Below are 19,223 nucleotides of genomic sequence, written 5' to 3'. Positions count from 1 at the left end.
ATAGTACAAAAATTAAAGATTGAACCCTACTAACGAAATCATTATCAAGAAAACCAGTTTCAACAAAATCGTTACAGTTGTTAGTGATATATGTTCCATGTGTTTAGCTTGAATATTCAGTTCTTTATTTTTATCATATATTATTATATCAGATTGTTCTTCTATTGATAACTCTAATGGTGAATTGTGGATTTCATTAGCTGCCTTGATTCAGCATGAGTCATTCAGATTCTAATCTGTGCCTTTTGGTCGATGTAGCAAGTAGCTGAGTGGGTAATGACAATGGTGCAAGGTTTTGCTGGTAAGACGATGAATTATTTGAATACTTTCACCTTGTTAATTATGTAAACCTTGTCATCATACTTGGAGCCTTCTTTTTGAATAAAATTATAGTCAATTGAGTTCAGTTATAGAGCTAGTAGAAGTTGGCATGATAGCCATCCCAAAATAAGCTACTGTTTTTGCCTATGTGCATTGATCTTTGAGGGGAATGCAATGTCAAGTTTTTGTATTATTTATTTATTAATTTTTGAATTTAGTATTTTTAGCCACCCCAGAAGCAGCTACTTTTGTTGCCAATGTATTGCGATCTTCCAATGGGAATGCATTGTCAAGTATTTTCATTTTTGGAATTTGGTATTTTTCACTCTTTGAGGTGGCTTTTTGTTTGTTTGAAGCGTGGAAAATTTAGTTACATAATCTTTGCTTTCCACCTTTTTTGTTTTGGTACTAAACTTCTAATCCAAGAACCGCAACACAGATCTTGCTGCTGCATTCTACATGAAACCAATTTGTACCTCAACGGTGAAGGCTTTATGAATAGAGAAGATTTTTACCTCTCGTGCATTACAGTATCAAAAATTGGGACATTAGAGCAATTACTTAACGAACTTGGTAATGAATTTGTTGGTTTCATCTAGAAATGCCAATGTGGTATAAGAAAGATGATAGTAACAGTCTTTGTGGAGTGCCAACATGTTATTTCAAACCTTTATGTTGCCTTTAACTCATTTCCAAGTTCTTTCTGAGGACTTAAAAGAGTGGTTATTCATGAAGTTCTATATGCTCTAGTTTATTTAAGCACAACGTTTTGTTCTCGAGTCAACCAGTTTATGGACTAGCCCTAATTGTATTGACTTTATCAGCTTTATGTTTGAGCTTGTAAATGAGTGAGAAACAGACTCAAAGTGGCTGTACTAATATTTATCTAATGTTAAAACATCTCTATTGTAAATTCTTAGTTTTGCTTGTATGATACTTGTGAGCAAATGATGTAGAATAGAAGACAAACTTAGCAGCTGCCATTGTGGTGACAAAGGAAGATAAATAATTGGTAATTTCTCAGCACAAAAATGAGCCCAGATGAAGGTCACTTGAGCAGAGGATGTAAGTAGCTCTGCTAGGAGTAGGGCTTGCTCTTTAACAGAGACTTGTCCATCATCCTTTGATTAAAACCATGGTTGGTCTCTGCTAATGCTATTTGGGAGTCACTTCTGTAAGATCCTTATCCTTGTGATGTGATGACCTGTATCCGTCACTTGAAGTTGAAGTATGATTATTGGATGGGTCACTATACATTCCTGCAGCCTAGCTATTATATGCTGATTGTAGTGTTAACCGGTGTTTTCCTCAACAAGTTGACATTGTAATCTCTCTCTCTCCCTCCCTTCTCTGTGCTACTGCCGCTTTGTGTTTGTGTTGGAGCTTTCCTTTCTCTGTGCTATTGTTACTGCTGCTTTGTGTTTCTGTTGGAGTTAGTTCTTGCTGCTGCTACTGTTTTGTGTTGTGTTGGAGTTAGTTGCTGCTGTTGCTGCTTTGTGTTTGTTCATCTTTCACTCTCTTATTGTTTTTAATGTTTGAAATGGTTGATTTATTTTTATTTATTTTTTTCTTGTTGTTGTAATTCTTGTTCCTTCAATTGATATTAGTGCTCAGTGGGAGACTTGGAAGCTGTTGCAAAGTTGTTAGAACTGACAACTACTCTATATGGTTCACCTCTGGATGGCACAAAAATGTTTTGGCCTGTAGCCATTCCTTGTAAAAGTCACTTTAAAGCAGCAGCTAAGATAAGAGCCTTGAAGGTTGTAATTGTTAAAACAACTTATGGGGTTCTGTGCAAATTTTTTGGCAAATCACCTCTTTTAAATGTTGTTCATCTCACACTGATGAGAGCTACTCTTGAAGTTTAAGTAATTTGACTTCTTCTTGACCATTTTGATTTTAATTAATGTATTTAAAGTCTGAACATGAATTGTTTCTATTCTTGGGTATGCAATGGATTGTTTTTTATTTTTTATTTTGTTTTCAAGCTTAGTTTATTTATGATTTTAATAAACATCAATTATTAGTTCTTAATAATTGTTTATGACAGGTATTTTTTTAGTTCAACCATATAAAATTAACACAACTTAAAAAAAAGAGAGGCTATGGCGATGTTTTTTAAATGTCATTATATCCCAACCCTAACGGCTAGATTTTTAAAATGTATAAATGTCTATGACGGCGTTTCAAAAACGTCGTTAAATATCATAGTGACGTCATAGTACTGTTAGGGTAAGACATTTGGTGGCGTTTTTAAAAACATCGTCTATACAAATATAACGACGTTTTTCAAACGCCATAAGCTATAATGACGGCCGCGTTGCTGGGGTTTGGTACTAAGCATCACAAAAGAATTAGCGACGTTTTTAGTACCTATAGCAGTGCTTTTAAAATGCCGCTAAAAGTTAATTTTCTAGCAGTGGGATAGCAAATGTTTTATCAAATATTCTACCAAATGTCTCACATGGGTGTGGTGCTTACATAGGACCCACATGGTGTGGGTCCCATACTTATGTGAGACATTTGATAGAACGTTTGGTAAAACATTTAGGTCCCTAACATTTTTCTTCTAGGAATACACTAAATTTAGTTGCATCATTAGTTCAAGTTATAATTTAGCAAGTGATGCAATCATGAAATAATGGATGAAAAAGACAAAATAGGGTGAGTGAGAAGATAAGAGTTAGGGATTTCAAAAGATTCACTTCAGACACTAAAGTATCACCCAAATGGATGAGTACTTGAACATTTTTTCAGCAATTTGGACAGAGTTGTTCAAGTATGCAATGAAGTCTGCATTTAGCAATATAGATAATCTGAACCACCACAAAATTTTTAGACAACTATGAGGAAGCAAAGAAGAAAAAGAAAAAGAAAAAAACTATTGTGGAGAAGAGACTAAAAAAACAAGTGATGAAGAAAAGATAAAAAAAAATCTTTGCGATAATCAAATAGTAAAGCAATGCATTAAAAAAGTTGTATAGCCAAGTTCGAACAGATGTGGTACGCCATGTGATAGTGAACTCAAACTCTTTGATGAAGGGCAAGCCAACAGAAGAAGTGAACTTAATCAAGCAATTTATGTAGTAGTAGTAAGTAATAAAACAAGCAATAGTAAAATTTACTAGAGCTTGCTTGTTCAACACCTACAATCTCATGTTTGGACTTAATCTTAAAATATGTTATCAGTAAGGAAATCTGTTATATGGGCCTAGCTTTCTTACAATGATTGTCAAGAATTTTGAAGAATAGACATTGTAAAGACCGTTGTTCCCTATGGTGGACTTCTTGTCCACCACTCTGTAGTACACCTTGTTATTTTTCCTTATTCATAATATTTCCTTTGTTGCTGACAAAATAAAATAAAATAAAATAAATCAAAAGGGCAAGTTTTCAAGATTCCAGTAACTTGATGAAATGAACTCTTTTTCCATAGTATTAATTTGTCCCACATCACTTGTTTAAGACACCAAAACTATTTATATGGCTCTCAACTCTTTGTCAATTGATTTTCCGTTGGATATTATTGGCTTTTTTGACTTTCGAAGGTTAATAATGTAATTTTAAGCATGCCTGCAAGGATTAATAAGTTCTTACAGAAGTTTTAATTGCCAACCAATTATCAGACGATTGTGTTGAAGTTCTTTTAGCCTCAATGAAGAGAAATTTTACTGGTGGCTTTGCTTAAGGGAGAAAATTAAAGATATTGAAAATAGTAGTAGATAACACAGTTTTATGAACTGAATTTCATTGGCAAGTGAACTTACAATAATACCTTCGCACTTTCACAGCCTCAAAGGGTTTTACAGTAACAGACTACTTGAAACTACTCCTAAGAATTGAAGTGCAATATAGGAATTGAAGAACTGGAAATGTAAAAACTAAAAAGAAAAAATATAAAGTAAATAATTGGTTTCTGGATCTGAGTATTGGTTCTTTCCTAGTTGGCCTTTTTTTTTTTTTATTTATACCCTTTAGTGGTAACTGTTGAAGTGGTCTTCCAACCATCGAAATGCCCTTCCACAATCACTAGTCATGGCCTTGAAAAGTTTACTTCCACTACGCCATTCTTGCAGTTGGACTTCCCTTTTGAATTTGAATTTGAATTTGAATTTGTGAGTAACTGTTAGGCCATGTCACCTTGTACCTCATAACTGCTCCAATGCTTCGCAGATCCATTGCTACCAACATAAGCTACCACGTGTTTGTAACTGACTAGAGACTTGCATTAATTCCCCAAATCATGCTTTATGAGCCACGTGTTAAGCTCCGATTGGCTTATACAAAATATGTAGCCAACGATACCCCCCGCACTAATATAACAAATACTTGGTAATATTGATGGATCAGTGTGCTTTGCCCACGTCCTAAGACATGCATGGAATTTGTTTGACCTGGAAGTATAACCGTCTCCAGGCAATGGAACACTGAACTTCATTAAATTCTCCCTAGTGCTTGAACTGCCTCCACTATCTGTGCAAACGAAAGGATTGATACCTATCTGATAGCTAACCAAACCATCTATTTCATTGATCAAGCATATGAAAAGTTCTTGGATAATGATGATCAATCTCAAAAGAACCTTCATGCATTTATTAGCCACATTTATCTGCCTCCATTTATACAAGTTATGGAAGTCTTTGCAAAATATGAGCCCCAGGACCAAGAACTTGCCAAAATGGATCTCAGAAGCTTTTCCTTTGCTTAGAAACCTTATGGATTTGACAAAGCTACCTCCTCTTTTTTTGGAAATACTAGCTGGGGTGCTTGGCCAACACCTAATCAACTTCAAACAAGGGAGCGAATCCACCATAGATTTCCTGAATTTGATGAACCCATTGCAATTCATCCCTCTATGCGCAGTTTTGTAGTTTACTTGTATGTTTCTTTCGACCGTCTTCATTGCCTCGAAGACAACTTGCTCTCGGCATGGTATATTTCTATCTTGCCGACCGGAATAGTGCGAAAGACCCCTCACTCCATTGAAGCTTTGGGAATCAGCCATTCACTCTTAGCCAAGAAAGCAAAACTTTGCTTCTCTGACTGGCTAGAGTGTGTGAATGAGCCCCAGTTTTCACCTTCCTTTGGAGGGGACCCAACTGCTCCTTTCCTGCCTCCAATTCCTAATTGGATTGAGGAATTAAAGCTCACCCTCTTCGAAATTCAGTACCTCGCACCTTATCAGGCTCCTGTTCCTCCAACTGCTTATCAGTAGTATAAGGTCTACACCTTATTTCCTGTCTTTTCCCATTTATCTTTTGAAGTCTTTTGAGATGACACCCCTCATAAGAACCTTTTATGGGCTTGTGCCATTGTCTCCCGAAGTCATATCCTCAATCCCCTGGCCCAAGTAAAGCTTTACACTTTCCTGGGCCAATTTCCCTTATTGCTCAATTGGCATAAAAATGTTTCTGCCAGTAGTGTATCATTGGAGGAGGTTGTAGACACTCCATTTTTGACTGACCTTAAGACTCAGACATCATCGATTAAGCGCTCGGTGATAGTGCATGTTGTGCTCATTTCGAGTTTCTGGAGTTTCGGCTGAGTGCCTTGCCTTTGGGCCTCTAAACTCTTTGTGTTTCGGCTCGGTTTGCGGACCAAGCCTTATTTTCCTTGCCTGAGGGAGGGAGAGGTCTTGTAGACCACTCTTTTGTGGTTGTAGACCACTTTTCATGGTCGTAGGCCACTCTTTTGTGGTCGTAGACCACTTTTTCCACTTGGAGACTAGTTTCCGATTTTCAGAGCCTTCGGCCGCGCGGCTTGTCTCGGGACCGCTTAACATTCTCCGTTTGGCGTGGTTTTTGAACCACACCTTGTTTTCTTGGCCTAGAGGGCCACTGTGGTTTAGGAGACCACTTTTGTGGTCGCAAACCACTTTTGGTGCTTGTCAGCTAGTTTTCGAGGCTCCCGGCTGCGCACTTTGCCTCCCGAACTTTCGTCTTGCATCCGTTTTGGTTTGTTTTTGGTACAAACCTTGTTTTCCTTGTTTAGAAGGTGGTACAAGGGTGGGAGACCAGTTTCTCTCCCTGCAAACCACTTTCCTTCGTGCCAGCCAGTTTTCTGGTCTGACAACTGGTCTACTTGGTCTTTGGGCAATCTTTTCTGGTTGGCCACCACACCACTGCATTGTTTTCATGCTTTAGACTCTCTCCCACCATGGTCAACCAGTTTTATTTTTGGGAGACCACTTAAAGTAGCTGGTCGACCACTTCAAGTGGTCAGCTACTTTTTATCACCTTTTTAGAGATATTTTCTTCCAGTTGTCACAGCTGGAAGGCATTGAAACCATCCTCCATATGGAGGGATGGCCTTGAACCTTTAGCTTCTCCAAGAAGCTTGAGCCTTAAGAGGGAAGCTTCCCCTCCCTTCTCCAGGTTCAGTGCTAGAGGCTTGAGAGTGATACATACATACTTGTATTTACCTTGCTCTTGTTCTTCACTTTGTGCCTTAAAAGTATCCTTTTATCACACTTTTGCACACAAACACACACTCAAATACCATCCTTTTGTTGCTGAGGTGCTTAAGAGCTGGTTTTGAGGTTTTTGGTTTGGTTTGAGCTTGAAAAACTTGCTGGAGTTGTAGCTTCAAAAGTGTTCTTCCAGGGTGAGCCTTTAACTCCTTAAACCCTTATTTTTTCTTAAGCTTTTAGCCCTATTTTCATGCTGATTTAAGCTTAACTTCCTACTACAAAAAGTTCTAGTTTTTGGTCCTTAAGATCTTTGTTTAAGGTCACTTTTGTGTTGGGGGTTGTCTACCCCCTCCTAGGCCTTGTTTGGCCTTGCTTTTGTGCCTTCTTTTTGAGCTTTTGGGACCACCTTGTTTTGACCTTTCTACCACTGAAATCCAGAGGATTTTCAATGGTGAAAAGGTGGTTTTGAGGTCTTAAATAGGAGAGGGTCATCCCTTTCCTTGTGTTTTACATACTTGCTTCATATGCCTCATGTTTGAGCATCTTTATTAAGCTTATGTTGGCCATATCTTAGCATGTATTTGGGGTTATTTCGAGATGGCATGCCATTGTTTTTGGTTGCCTTGATCACCTCATGCATGCTTAATATACTTGTAGTGTAAATTTCATAAACTAGCCTTGTATGCTTCATGAAGTAGCATGTCTTTCTAGCTTATGTTGACTCCATTTCAGCATGTTCTTGGCGTTGTTTTACCATGTTATACCTCTATTAGGGTTTGGTTTAATTGCCCCTTGCATGCTCCATGCACTTGTAGTGCAATTCCATGAACTAGCCTAATGTGCATCATGCTTTAATATGTCATTCTAGCATGATTTTGGCTTAACTCTTAGAAGATTTTGTCCATGTTTTAGCATGCTTAAGCTCTGATTTGTATTGTTTTGGTCATGCGTGCCATGCTTGGTATAGCTATAGTGCATTCTAGCTTTTTAGCTTTGTGTATTGAGTCCACTAGCATGCATTACTTGGCCTATTTGAATGATTTGGAATCATTTGAAATGAGATTTTAGTGCATGTTTCATGGTCATACAGTCTTATCTTTCACTTATTCAATGCGTTGGAGGGTTTGCCCTTTTATGCCTTAACATGAACCATTGCGTGTGCCTTCATGCCTAAGTTTGCGAGCTATCATTTCAATATGTTTTTGGGGTTATCTTGCCATGATATAACTTTGATTTTTATTAGTTAAGTCATCTCATGCTTGGTCTTAATAGGTGTAGTGTAATCCACCTTATTTGCCTTGTATGCATTATGCCTTATGCCCTTCATGCTAGCTTGGTTTGGCTTCCTTTCATGCATGTTTTAGACTCATTTTAACATGTTCTATGACTATTTTGGGTTGCCTTGATCACATGCTTCATGTTTTGCATAGTTGTAGTACAAGTGCCTATGCTAGCTTCAAGCTTTGGGCACCATAACATGCTTCATTTGTGTTGTGTACATGATTTGGCATCACTTAACATGTTATTTCAGAGTATTTAGCATTGCCATATTCCCACTTCATTCACTCTTTAAGTGCCTTTGAGTGTTGTGCATTGTTGCCTAGTTTGTGGCCTAGCATGTATGCCATCTTGCCTAGGTATTTGAGCCTCCATCTTAGCATGTTTTGGTCTTTGTTTAGACCTAATTGAGCTCTGTTTATGGTTGGTTCATGAACTTATGTCATGTATTGCATGCCCCATTTGTAGTCCTATTTACTAGCTTCATGCTTTAAGGACCTTTACATGCTATACTTGTGTTTGATTGAATGATTTGGCATCATTTCTTACTTAAGTTCAGTGCATTTAGTGTTGTTTCACTTCCACATTTGTCACTCCTTGAGCCTTCTTGAGGGTTGTGGTCTTAGGCCTACTTGATAGGCCAATGCATGTGCATTCATGCCTTGCCCTTTTGTGCCTTTGTTTTGGTGTTTTGGCCACTGATTTGGGCATGACTGAGGTTTGTCCATCTTGGTTTAAGTCCATTGAGCATGTTTGATTGCATGTTGTTTGCATGCTTACATTACATCATATTGTGTATGCCATGTTCATCGCATTGTGTATGCTACATACTTTACATCGTGTATGCTTAGGTTACATCGCATTGTGCATGCCATGTTGTCTATATGCTTAGGCCATATTGCATTGAGTATGCCATGTTCATCGCATTGTGTATGCCATATACTTTACATTGTGTATGCCATGTTGTCCATTGCATTGAGTATGCCATGTTCTTAGCATTTAGCATTGTGTATGCCATGTTGTCTACATGCTTACGCCATATTGCATTGAGTATGCCATGTCGATTCATTGCGTTGAGTATGCCATGTAGTTCATTGCATTGTGTGTGCCATGTTCTTTACATTGTATAAGCCATGTTGCCACATTGCATTGAGTGGGCCATGTTGTTCATTGCATTGTGCATGCATGCCATTAGCCTTGTTAGGTTGTTCATGTTGCATTGCATGTTTGCATGCTTAAGTCATATTGCATATTTGCATGCTCGTGTTGCATTGCATTTTTGCATGCTCCATGTTACATAGCATTGTGCATGCCATGTTATGTGTTGCATTGTGTTTGGAATAGGTGTTAGTCCAAACACGAGAAACGAGAGACGTTTCATACTTGAAGTGATGAAACGGTCCTCCATTCTCGGTCACCAACACTCTTGATCATACATGATAGAGCTCTAGGCATTTATGTGTTTATTTGTGCATTCATTTCATATTGAATTGTGCAACTTCGCCTCTCGGCCATCATGCATCGAAATGTGCGATTGGTGGCCCGAGGGTCGAGAACCACACTCTCTTGAGCTTATGAAATGATAGAGAGGGTGGTTGTGCACACATACCTTGCAAATACATTGCCATGCCCTTTCTTGTTCTCTGTTGCAGCAAAGTGGAAAAATGCAGCAACAACTGGTCAACCAGCCAGAAAAACTAGTTGGCTGACCATTTTTCTACCCTGCAACAACAAAAAGTGGTCAGCAAGTGGTCTCCCACACCAACAACTGGTCGGCCACCCTCCCACAAGTCCCCAAGATGAGTTAGAAGCTATCTGGAGCTTGGTACAAGTTTCTGAGAGCAGTTGCAAACAGAGGCAAGTTAGGGCATCACGACAGATTTCCGAACGAGGCGACCGGACATGCATGCATTCTTCCCTCTGAGGGCCATGCTTTACTGCTTTATTTAGCTACTTTCCTTATCTAGTTTATGCTTTGGTTTGTACTTAATTAGCTAATGTGCTTAGCAATTCCATTTGTGTTGTAATAATTAGTTGTAGCTAGTTATTCAATTTTGTGATGGAATAAGTAGTTTAATTAGCTTAGATTAGCTAGTTAGCTTCTTATTTGGTCCTTCCATCGAGAGGGCCAACTGTTGTAATAAGCGTGCGTGTGTGTGATGCATGTCTTCCAACCCCCATTTCTTTCTCCCTTTTACTTAACCGCTTACGATGGTTAGTTTTAGGGCATATTTCATTTAGCATACCTTATGCTTGCATGTGTGCATCCATTCATCTGTTTTGCATGCACCAGGCTCGGCGCATCATACAAACCAGCATTGTATTTTCAATACATTTACTTGAATACGTGTTCAAGAGCATGTTATCAAATTGCACTTCACATGACATTCTAGAATGGCCGAGCCTATTTTAGCTGTATTTCTGCATGTGTTGCATTAGCCATCTTAACATGAACTAGGATCATCCATGATTTCTAACTAGTTCTCTGTTTTGGCTCGGAGTACACTGTGAGTGTTTACACTTTAACATACTGCATGTGTGTTATTGATTACTATGAAAGCAAGCTTACCATGAAGCTAATTGCTTATTTGATATAACTGTCTGAATGCCTGTGGGTGAAGGTTGGATTACTTGAATTGGAACAATTCATCGAATCCCGAATTTAGCCTACTTGCGAGTAGCAAACTTCAAACCATTTTCACAAACGAACATGCAATGTTTTGTTCCAAATTAGGCGGTCTAGTCTATACTTGTATGTTGTGCGCATCACGTAGTAAGATTAGCTAATTAAACAGAATAAGAACACATGTGTTTTCAAAAACAAAATATCATGCTTAGTACATGCCGATCTTTTGATCGGGCGAGCGGGGGTGCTCATTGCATGACCTTTCCCTCTCGTACCTAAGTTCTCGGGCCGAGGCAACTTTGGTGATGACGGACACGTGGCCTTAGGCACGAGTCAGGGTTTCCTAAATTCTCCCAAAATAAAATATTTAGGTGGCGACTCTGTATCTGGCAAAACAATCCATGTTTGGTACTTCTTTATAAAAATCAGTTTTCCAAAACGATTTGCCGGATTTGGACTCTTTGGTGATTTATCGATCTTGCATTGTACTTTGCGAGATTAGATTCAGAACTGTGACATTGAGTCCGAACTGTGGTAGCTCAAAACAAGACGGATTTTGCGCCATCGTAGCGCGAAGCCCGGAGAGTTCCCGGGGCGCGTCTACAGAGGCCTCTGCTGCTCACATTCAAACCCAGTATGTGGCAGAGAACCTTCTTAAAGAATATGAAGACTTCAAAAACCAAGACTTAGAATGTGAAGAAGATGCCAACCTGGGTGATATGCATGGGATGGGAGAGATGGATGAAGTGGAAAAAGCTCTGAAGCAAATGAAATTTGAAATGAGGGCCCAATAACTCTTTTATCAAATAAGGGCTCATCAATTAGATAAACCAAATTTAGATAGGATAGAAGAGAGGTTAGAAAAAAAAATTGTATTTATTGAATTTTGTTAGACAAAGTTTCATGATCTTGTAACTCTGTTCCTTATTTTAACGAAATTGAAAATGTAACCAGATAGGCTTTCTCAATGTAAATACTTATGTCAATAAAATTGGTTTTTCATATTCCAATTGTATGGTTAATATGACCTTATCCCTCACTTTTTTTCATAAAAGCTTCGAAGTACCCAATCTTGCTTCGAAGCCTGGTTTAAGTGTTTCGAAGCCCAGATTTTCCCTTGCACAATGACAAGATTTTCCCTCCAAAGGGTTCTGTCTCAATAGAAAGTCCAAAAAGTACTTTCGTATTTCTGAAGTTTAAAGGCATTGGTTTCATTTTATTAATTTGCAGATCTTAGCATTATTTCAACCAATAATGGCCTTATTATAACAATTTATGTCAAAGTTACAGACAAAGCTCAAAAGCACACTCTCTTTCCTAAAAAGGCCACAAAATATTCCTTTGAAGGAACTCTTTTTGTCAAGAAGCCTAGGATTGTACTTTGAAGACCTTCGAATTGAATAAATCCTAACTATGCTTGAGTCTAAAGCATAATCTTTAAAGATTTTGGGAAAACACTGGCTTTGAAGCCAATCACTTGTTTCGAAGTCAAGTTGAATCACTTGTTTTGAAGCCAAGCTGAGCATTTGAAATGTATTTCCCTCTCAAAATGTTGCTTTTGAAGGAAACTCTCTTTGTTATGCTTTCAGGACCCATATTGTTTTAAAATAAATGCCTTAAATCCCATATAGGTCTAAAATAACCAATTTAATTAACTTGGGCCTATTTGATCTGTTAGGGCAAATGGGTAATTTTCGGACATAAAGGTTTAAAACCCCCATTTCTCGCAATCTTACCAATTCACTTGTCCAATATTTCCCTTTCACTCCCATTGCTGTTGACTTCAACTTCTTACCTTTCTCATACTCACTCCAATCCCCCTCTCTTCTGCCTCTCACTAATGGCTTCTTTTTCCTCGAAAGTACCAGTTATTGAGCGTATGAGCCCGTTCGTGGCTTTCAGGAGGTGTCTTACTGACGAGATGGATAAATACAAGACTGGTGAACTACGCACCATTGATGGATGCATCTTCGTCCCCTGTCACCACGCCCAAGGAGAATACATTCTTGGGCCTATCTTCAGAGAAGCTCTTGCTCCACTTCCCGCTCTGTACCCTCATTTGGAGGATCACCAACCTCATCGCTGCTGGCCCATATTGAGGCCAGAATGGGAGGAATGGTATGACTAAGTTGTTCCTGCCAGAACATGGGATCTCCAAGAACTCTGCCTCCTTGACGCCCTTCGACTATCCAGGTTCACTATTCCTGAAGGCCCTTTTCTAATACTTGCTGCACTCTGTTTTTGGAATCCAGTTTTTAATTTTTTTCATGTGTCATCTCTTAGGGTTATCACCCATTGGTACCCCCTTCGGCCTAGACTATCCTGACCTTAAGGTTCCTTTCTCTATTCCTTATTTGAACTATTCCTTTAGTGATTTTGTAAGTTTTGAGAATAAGAAAGGCGGCCCTGTGATCGACCGAGAATTTTTTTCTTTTATCCTCTATTGGCTCTGCAAATTTCTCTTCTGCACCTCTTCTCAGAGGATTATGCTTGAATTTGCCCCTCTTGCCAAGGCGCTTGCTTCGAAGAAGAAGATAGCCTTGGCTCCTTATGTCTTAGATCATGTGTATAGAGTCTGTTCCCAATTTTGTGAGAGGCCCGTGGATGTTAACCAAGGAGGTCCATTTTGGGTACTTCAACTATGGCTTTTTACATACTTCATAGACTTACATTCCAGGTATTTGAAATTCTTCGTGCAAGACCTTACCACTTATGGAGTGAAATATGCTAGAGTTTCCCTCTATCCCCATAGTTTTGCTTTCTACTTTTCTTTTTTCCACTAACTCCCAACTTTTCCTCTCTCTACCTTTTTCTCGCCCTTCGAGGCTAACAAAGGCCTAGTGTGGTTGAAAACATTTCTGGCAGACACAAACAGCTCTAGGCCCATTCACAAAGACATGTGGGCTTCAATTCTTGTTGCAAGGGATATTTTTATTGGAACTTTTGCCCATCGAGCTTACAAGTGTATTTCTGAGGCCTATTGTCCTGCTCAATTTCCCAGATAGTTTGGGTTACTCAGGGAATCCCTACACCCCTTTGCAGACTTTCAAATTAAGACCTTGCAACCATAAAGTTGAAGGTGCCAAAATCCAGGTTGGATGAAGCAGTCCTCAATCTGGTGAAAGACTTGACTGACTCGGAATTCACACCCTTCATCCATCATGGCAGAGCTCTGAAAAGGTTCCAGGATTGGTGGACAGCCAATATGGAAATGCACCTGGCCATTTCTCCCACGGACCTGCTGAAAGGGTTGGATGTGCCATCTCAAGTCAAGCCCATGGAGACTGAAGTCACCATTGCTTCTATTCCCTCTTCCGCTCCTATTGATCCACCCCATGTCCAAGCTACATCATCTCCTCATCTTTGAGTCACCAAGGCCACTTCAAAGAAAGGTATGTACTTCTACTTTCCCTTCTTTCCCTCCTTTCAGAATCCTTTATTTATACATTTCTTCCTCAAACTTGGTTGTAGGGACTTCCTAGGAGGAATCCCCAAAGAGGACTCATGCCTTGCATATTCTCAAGGGCAAGCAACAACAGCAAAGAAAAAGAAAAATTTTTCTTGAGCCTGAAGATGAAGTACCTAAAGTTCAGTCAGAGGATGAAGAAGAAGGCAAAGAAGAAACACCGTTGAAAAGAAAAAAGAAAACATTCTCTCCTGCTGAGTTCATCATTGACCATACCCATGAAGCAACTGCCAAAGCAGTGGAAAAAGAGTAGACAAAAGAGGTCACTGTTTACCATAGAGTAGATAAGAGAAGGTAACAAAATATCTCACAAAAGGAGGCTGCTGCTGCTAAGGCAGCACAAAAAGAAGCTGCAAGAAAGAAGACTACTGCTGTTCACTATTCCTTCCGCAGTTCTCCAACCCTCACTCCTGCTAATACTGATGTAGGTACTTCTCTTTATTACCTTTCTTATTTTTTGTTTGTTCTTGTCTCAAGGTTGATATTGGCCTAACTTTTCTTCTATTTTTGGACTGCAGCTGTGACTAATCTAATCTTGCCTTCTTTGACGATGGCCTCTCCTCATCTGGCTGGTCATGAAAGGCCAATTTTGACCCCTTCAGAACTAAGGGTAGCCTTGAAGGGAAAAGGAACGGTCAACCCTGAACTGTCATTGAGTGTAGAACCTCTTTAGAGAATACTTCCACTCCCCTCCTCTACATTTCCTATACATTCTTCCTTTTTCTCCTTGAGGCAAAGCATTCCATCTTCCTTATCTCCTGGCCTATCTTCATACCTACCCCTAATGTCCATTGCCTTGTTCCAACCTATCCCTTCATCTACTGGAAGCACTCCAATTGTCACTTCTCCTCCAGTGGCAATTGGCTTTTCAAAGGATGATACTAGCAGCTCACCAACTCCTTCCCTACCATCTAGCTCCAGTCCCATATCCCTTGACTTATTGGTGGCCAAGACAATAGATTCAACTATGGAATCTTCTACTCCTCTGGCCATACCAATGCTTCTAGCTCTTTCCCCTACAATGCCACTTTCTGAGGAAGAGATGGACCTCTTTGAAGCTCAGGTGTCTAGTTTGTTCAACATCTCTGCACCAATTTCATCTACCAATAGTGAAACTGCGTCACTGATCCTTGCTGACTCTTTGTTGGAGATTATCAAGAACTCCTCCACTGATGTAGAAACTCTTTTGCCTCAAGTGGACATGAGCATTTGCTTGGATTTGCTGAAGTCCTTCTCAAGGATTCCATTTGAGGCTTTGCAAAAACCCTCCATCAATAATGGCTTCCTAAAGTGCTACAAAGTTTTTGAGCAGTCTAATATGGCTTTCAAAAGCCACTTGTCTCAAGCAGCAGCTACCATTGACTTCCATATCAACATTTGCCAGATGGCTAAGGCTGCATAAGGGGTACTATTGAAAGATAAAGAGTTTGTCTCCCAAATTCATTATGAGGTATTCAACTTAAAGGGACAACACTCTTATGCTTCCCATCTTCAAACTTAGCTGATGCAAAAGAAAACAAAATTGGAGAAGGAATTAGCAGCAGTGAACCTAGCATTGGAGCAAAATGTTGAGAAGTTGCATACCACTAATTAGAGAGTATCCAATTATAGACAAGAAATAACTTCAACTATCCAATTGTTCCCAAGTCTAAAAGTAGAGAACTGATTGTGACAGAACAATTGAAACATTGTATAAATTTTTGGGCCAAACTATGGCATGATGTACTGGAATTTTTATAAAATGAAATCCTTATTATTTATCTAAATTTATCCAAGTGTTCAATGCTCTTATATTATTATCATAGTATCTCTTACACCCCTTGTGTCTCCCATACAGTTAGATAATAAGGCTTCAAGTATTTGCTATTGATTTTTTTGGGATGTTGTAGCTCGACTTTTTCGCTCTCCCTTTCGGAAGTTCGAAATAAGCCTCACAGTTCGGACTCCCACAGTTCTGAATCTAATCTCACATGTGCAATGTGAAATTGATAAACACCAAAGAGTCCAAATCCGGCAAATCTTTTAGAAAATCGATTTTGCATCAAATTGTCAAAAATGGACTGCTTTGCCAGATACAGAGTTGTCACCTAAATATTTTTATTTTGGGAAAGTTTAGGAAACCCATGACTCATGCTAGAGGCTACGTGTCTGTCATCACCAAGATTGTCTTAACTTGGGAACTTAGGCACGAGAGGGGAAGGTCATGAATTGAGCACTCTCGCTTGCCCGATCAAAGATCGGCCTCTACTAATCATGATATGAATCTTATGTACATTACATGCTCTTGTTCCGGTTTATTAGGCTAGCATTACTATGTGATGTGCACACACAAGTTATAGACTAACTTACAAGAATTGGAACATTCGAGTTATGTTTGTTTAAAAAAAATTATTTTGGATATGTACCACTTGAAAAAGTGATCGCATATGAACATTACTCAAATTATTCCAGTTCAAGCAATTAGCTTTCATCCACAGACATTCAAGTAATTATAGCATTTAAGCACTTAGCCTCATGGTAAGCATGCTAAATATGGCAATAATCACAAACATGCGATATGCTAAAGCGAGTAAAGGCTCACCTAGTACTCCAAGCCAAAAAGATGAAAGAGTTAGAAAAATGCCTGATCTTAACTATGCAATATGACTAATGCAACACATGCAATATGCAATTACTAGGCTCGGTTATTTAAAATGACATGTGAATCAATTTGATAGCATACAATCTAAGCAAGTATTCAAAGAAGTATTAAACTAACAATGCAGTTAGAATGATGAACTGAGCCTCGGTGCATGCAAATACAAATGAATGCAAACATGAAGTATCCTAAGCAAAACGTGATGCCTCTAAAGTATCATAAGGTAGTAAATAAAAGGGAGAAAGACGTGGGGTTGGAAAACATATACGTTATTGTGGACGTGCCCCGGGAACTCCGCTCCGCGCGCGAGGGCGCGAATTGTAGTTCTAGGCAACTACAGCTCGGACTCAATGTCACAGTTCTGAATCTGATCTCGCAAAGTACAATGAAAGATCGATAAATCACCAAAGAGTCCAAATCCGGCTAATCATTTTGGAAAACTAATTTTTATAAAGAAGTGCCAAACATGGACTGCTTTGCCAGATACAGAGTCGCCTCCTAAATATTTCATTTTGGGGGGATTTAAGAAACCCCGACTTGTGCCTAAGGCCACGTGTCCGTCATCACCAAAGTTGCCTCGGCTCGGGAACTTGGATACGAGAGGGGAAGGTCATGCAATGAGCACCCCCGCTCGCCCGATCAAAGATCGGCCTGTACTAAGCATGATATTTTGTTTTTGAAAACACATGTGTTCTTATTTCGGTTATTTAACCTAGAATTACTATGTGATGCGCACAACATACAAGTATAGACTAGGTCGCCTAAGTTGGAACAAAAACATTGCATATTCGTTTGTGAAAATGATTTGAAGTTTGCTACTCGCAAATAGGCTAAAACGAGGATTTTGATGAATTGTTCAAATTCAAGCAATCCAACTTTCACCCACAAGCATTCAGGCAGTTAAACACTTAAGCAGTTAGCCTCATGGCAAGCATGCTAAACATGGCAATCAATAACACACATGCAATATGCTAAAGCATAAACACTCACAGTATACTCCGAGCTAAAACAAAGAACTAGTTAGAAATCATACATGATCTTAGTTCATGTTAAGATGACAAATGCAACACATGCGATAATGCAATTAAAATAGGCTCGGCTATTCTAGAATGACATGCGAAATGCAACTTGATAACATGTTGAACAGTATTCAAGTAAATGTATTGAAATACAATGCAGTTAGTATGATGCGCCGAGCCCGGTGCATACAATACAGATGAATGGATCCACGCATGCAAGCATAAGGTATGCTAAATGAAATATGTCCTGAAACTAACCATCGTAAGCGGTTTAAGTAAAAGGGAGAAAGAAATAGGGGTTGGAAGACATGCATCACACACACGTACGTTTATTACAACAGTTGGCCCTCTCAACAGAGGGTCCGAATAAGAAGCTAACTAGCTAATCTAAGCTAATTAAACTAATTATTACATCACAATGAAGCTAATTAACTAATCCTAGTTAACTAACTATTACAAAACAATTAAGCAGCTAAACGCATTAACTACTTAAAGTACATAACCCAAAGTATAAACTAGCTTAGCAGATTAGCTAAGTAAAGCAGTAAAAAGGGGCCCTCAGAGGGGAAAGAGTGCATGCATGCCCGGTCGCCTCGTTTGGAAATCCGTCGCGATGCCCCAATTTGCCTCTGTTTGCAACTGCTCTCAGAAACTTGCACCAAGCTCCAGAAAGCTTCCAACTCACCTTGGGGACCTGTGGGAGGGTGGCCGACCAGTTGTTGATGTGGAAGACCACCTGCTGACCACTTTTTGTTGGTGCAAACCAGAAAAAGTGGTTGGCCAGCTAGTTTTTCTGGCTGGCAGACCAGTTGTTGCTGCATTTCTCCAATTTGTTACAACAGAGAGCAAGAAAGGGCATGGCAATGTATTTACAAGATATGTGTGCACAACCACCCTCCCTATCATTTCATAAGCTCAAGGGAGTGCGGTTCTCGATCCTCGGGCCACCAATTGCGCATTTCGATGCATGATGGCCGAGAGGCGAAGTTGCACAATTCAATATGAAATGAATGCACAAATAAACACATAAATGCCTAGAGCTCTATCATGTATGATCAAGAGCGTTGGCGACCGAGAATTGAAGCACGTCTCATCACTTCAAGTATAAAACGTCCCTCATTTCTTGTGTTTGGACTAACACCTATTCCAAACACAATGTAACACATAACATGGCATGCACAATGCTATGTAACATGGAGCATGCAAATATGCAATATGACTTAAGCATGCAAACATGCAATGCAACATGAACAACCTAACAAGGCTAATGACATGTACACCATGCAATGTAATATAAGCATACACAATGCAAAGAACATTACATATACAATGCGATGAATCAACATGCAAACAACATGACATACTCAATGCGTTGAACTACATGGAATACACAATGCTAAGTGGACTTAAACCGAAAGTGGACAGACCTCAGCCATGCCCAAATCAGTGGCCATAATGATGAAACT

This window comes from Camellia sinensis, chromosome 5 (assembly GCF_055761805.1).
Source record: "Camellia sinensis isolate YWXY chromosome 5, ASM5576180v1, whole genome shotgun sequence".
Taxonomy (NCBI): Eukaryota; Viridiplantae; Streptophyta; class Magnoliopsida; order Ericales; family Theaceae; genus Camellia; species Camellia sinensis.
This window is presented reverse-complemented; position numbering follows the sequence as displayed.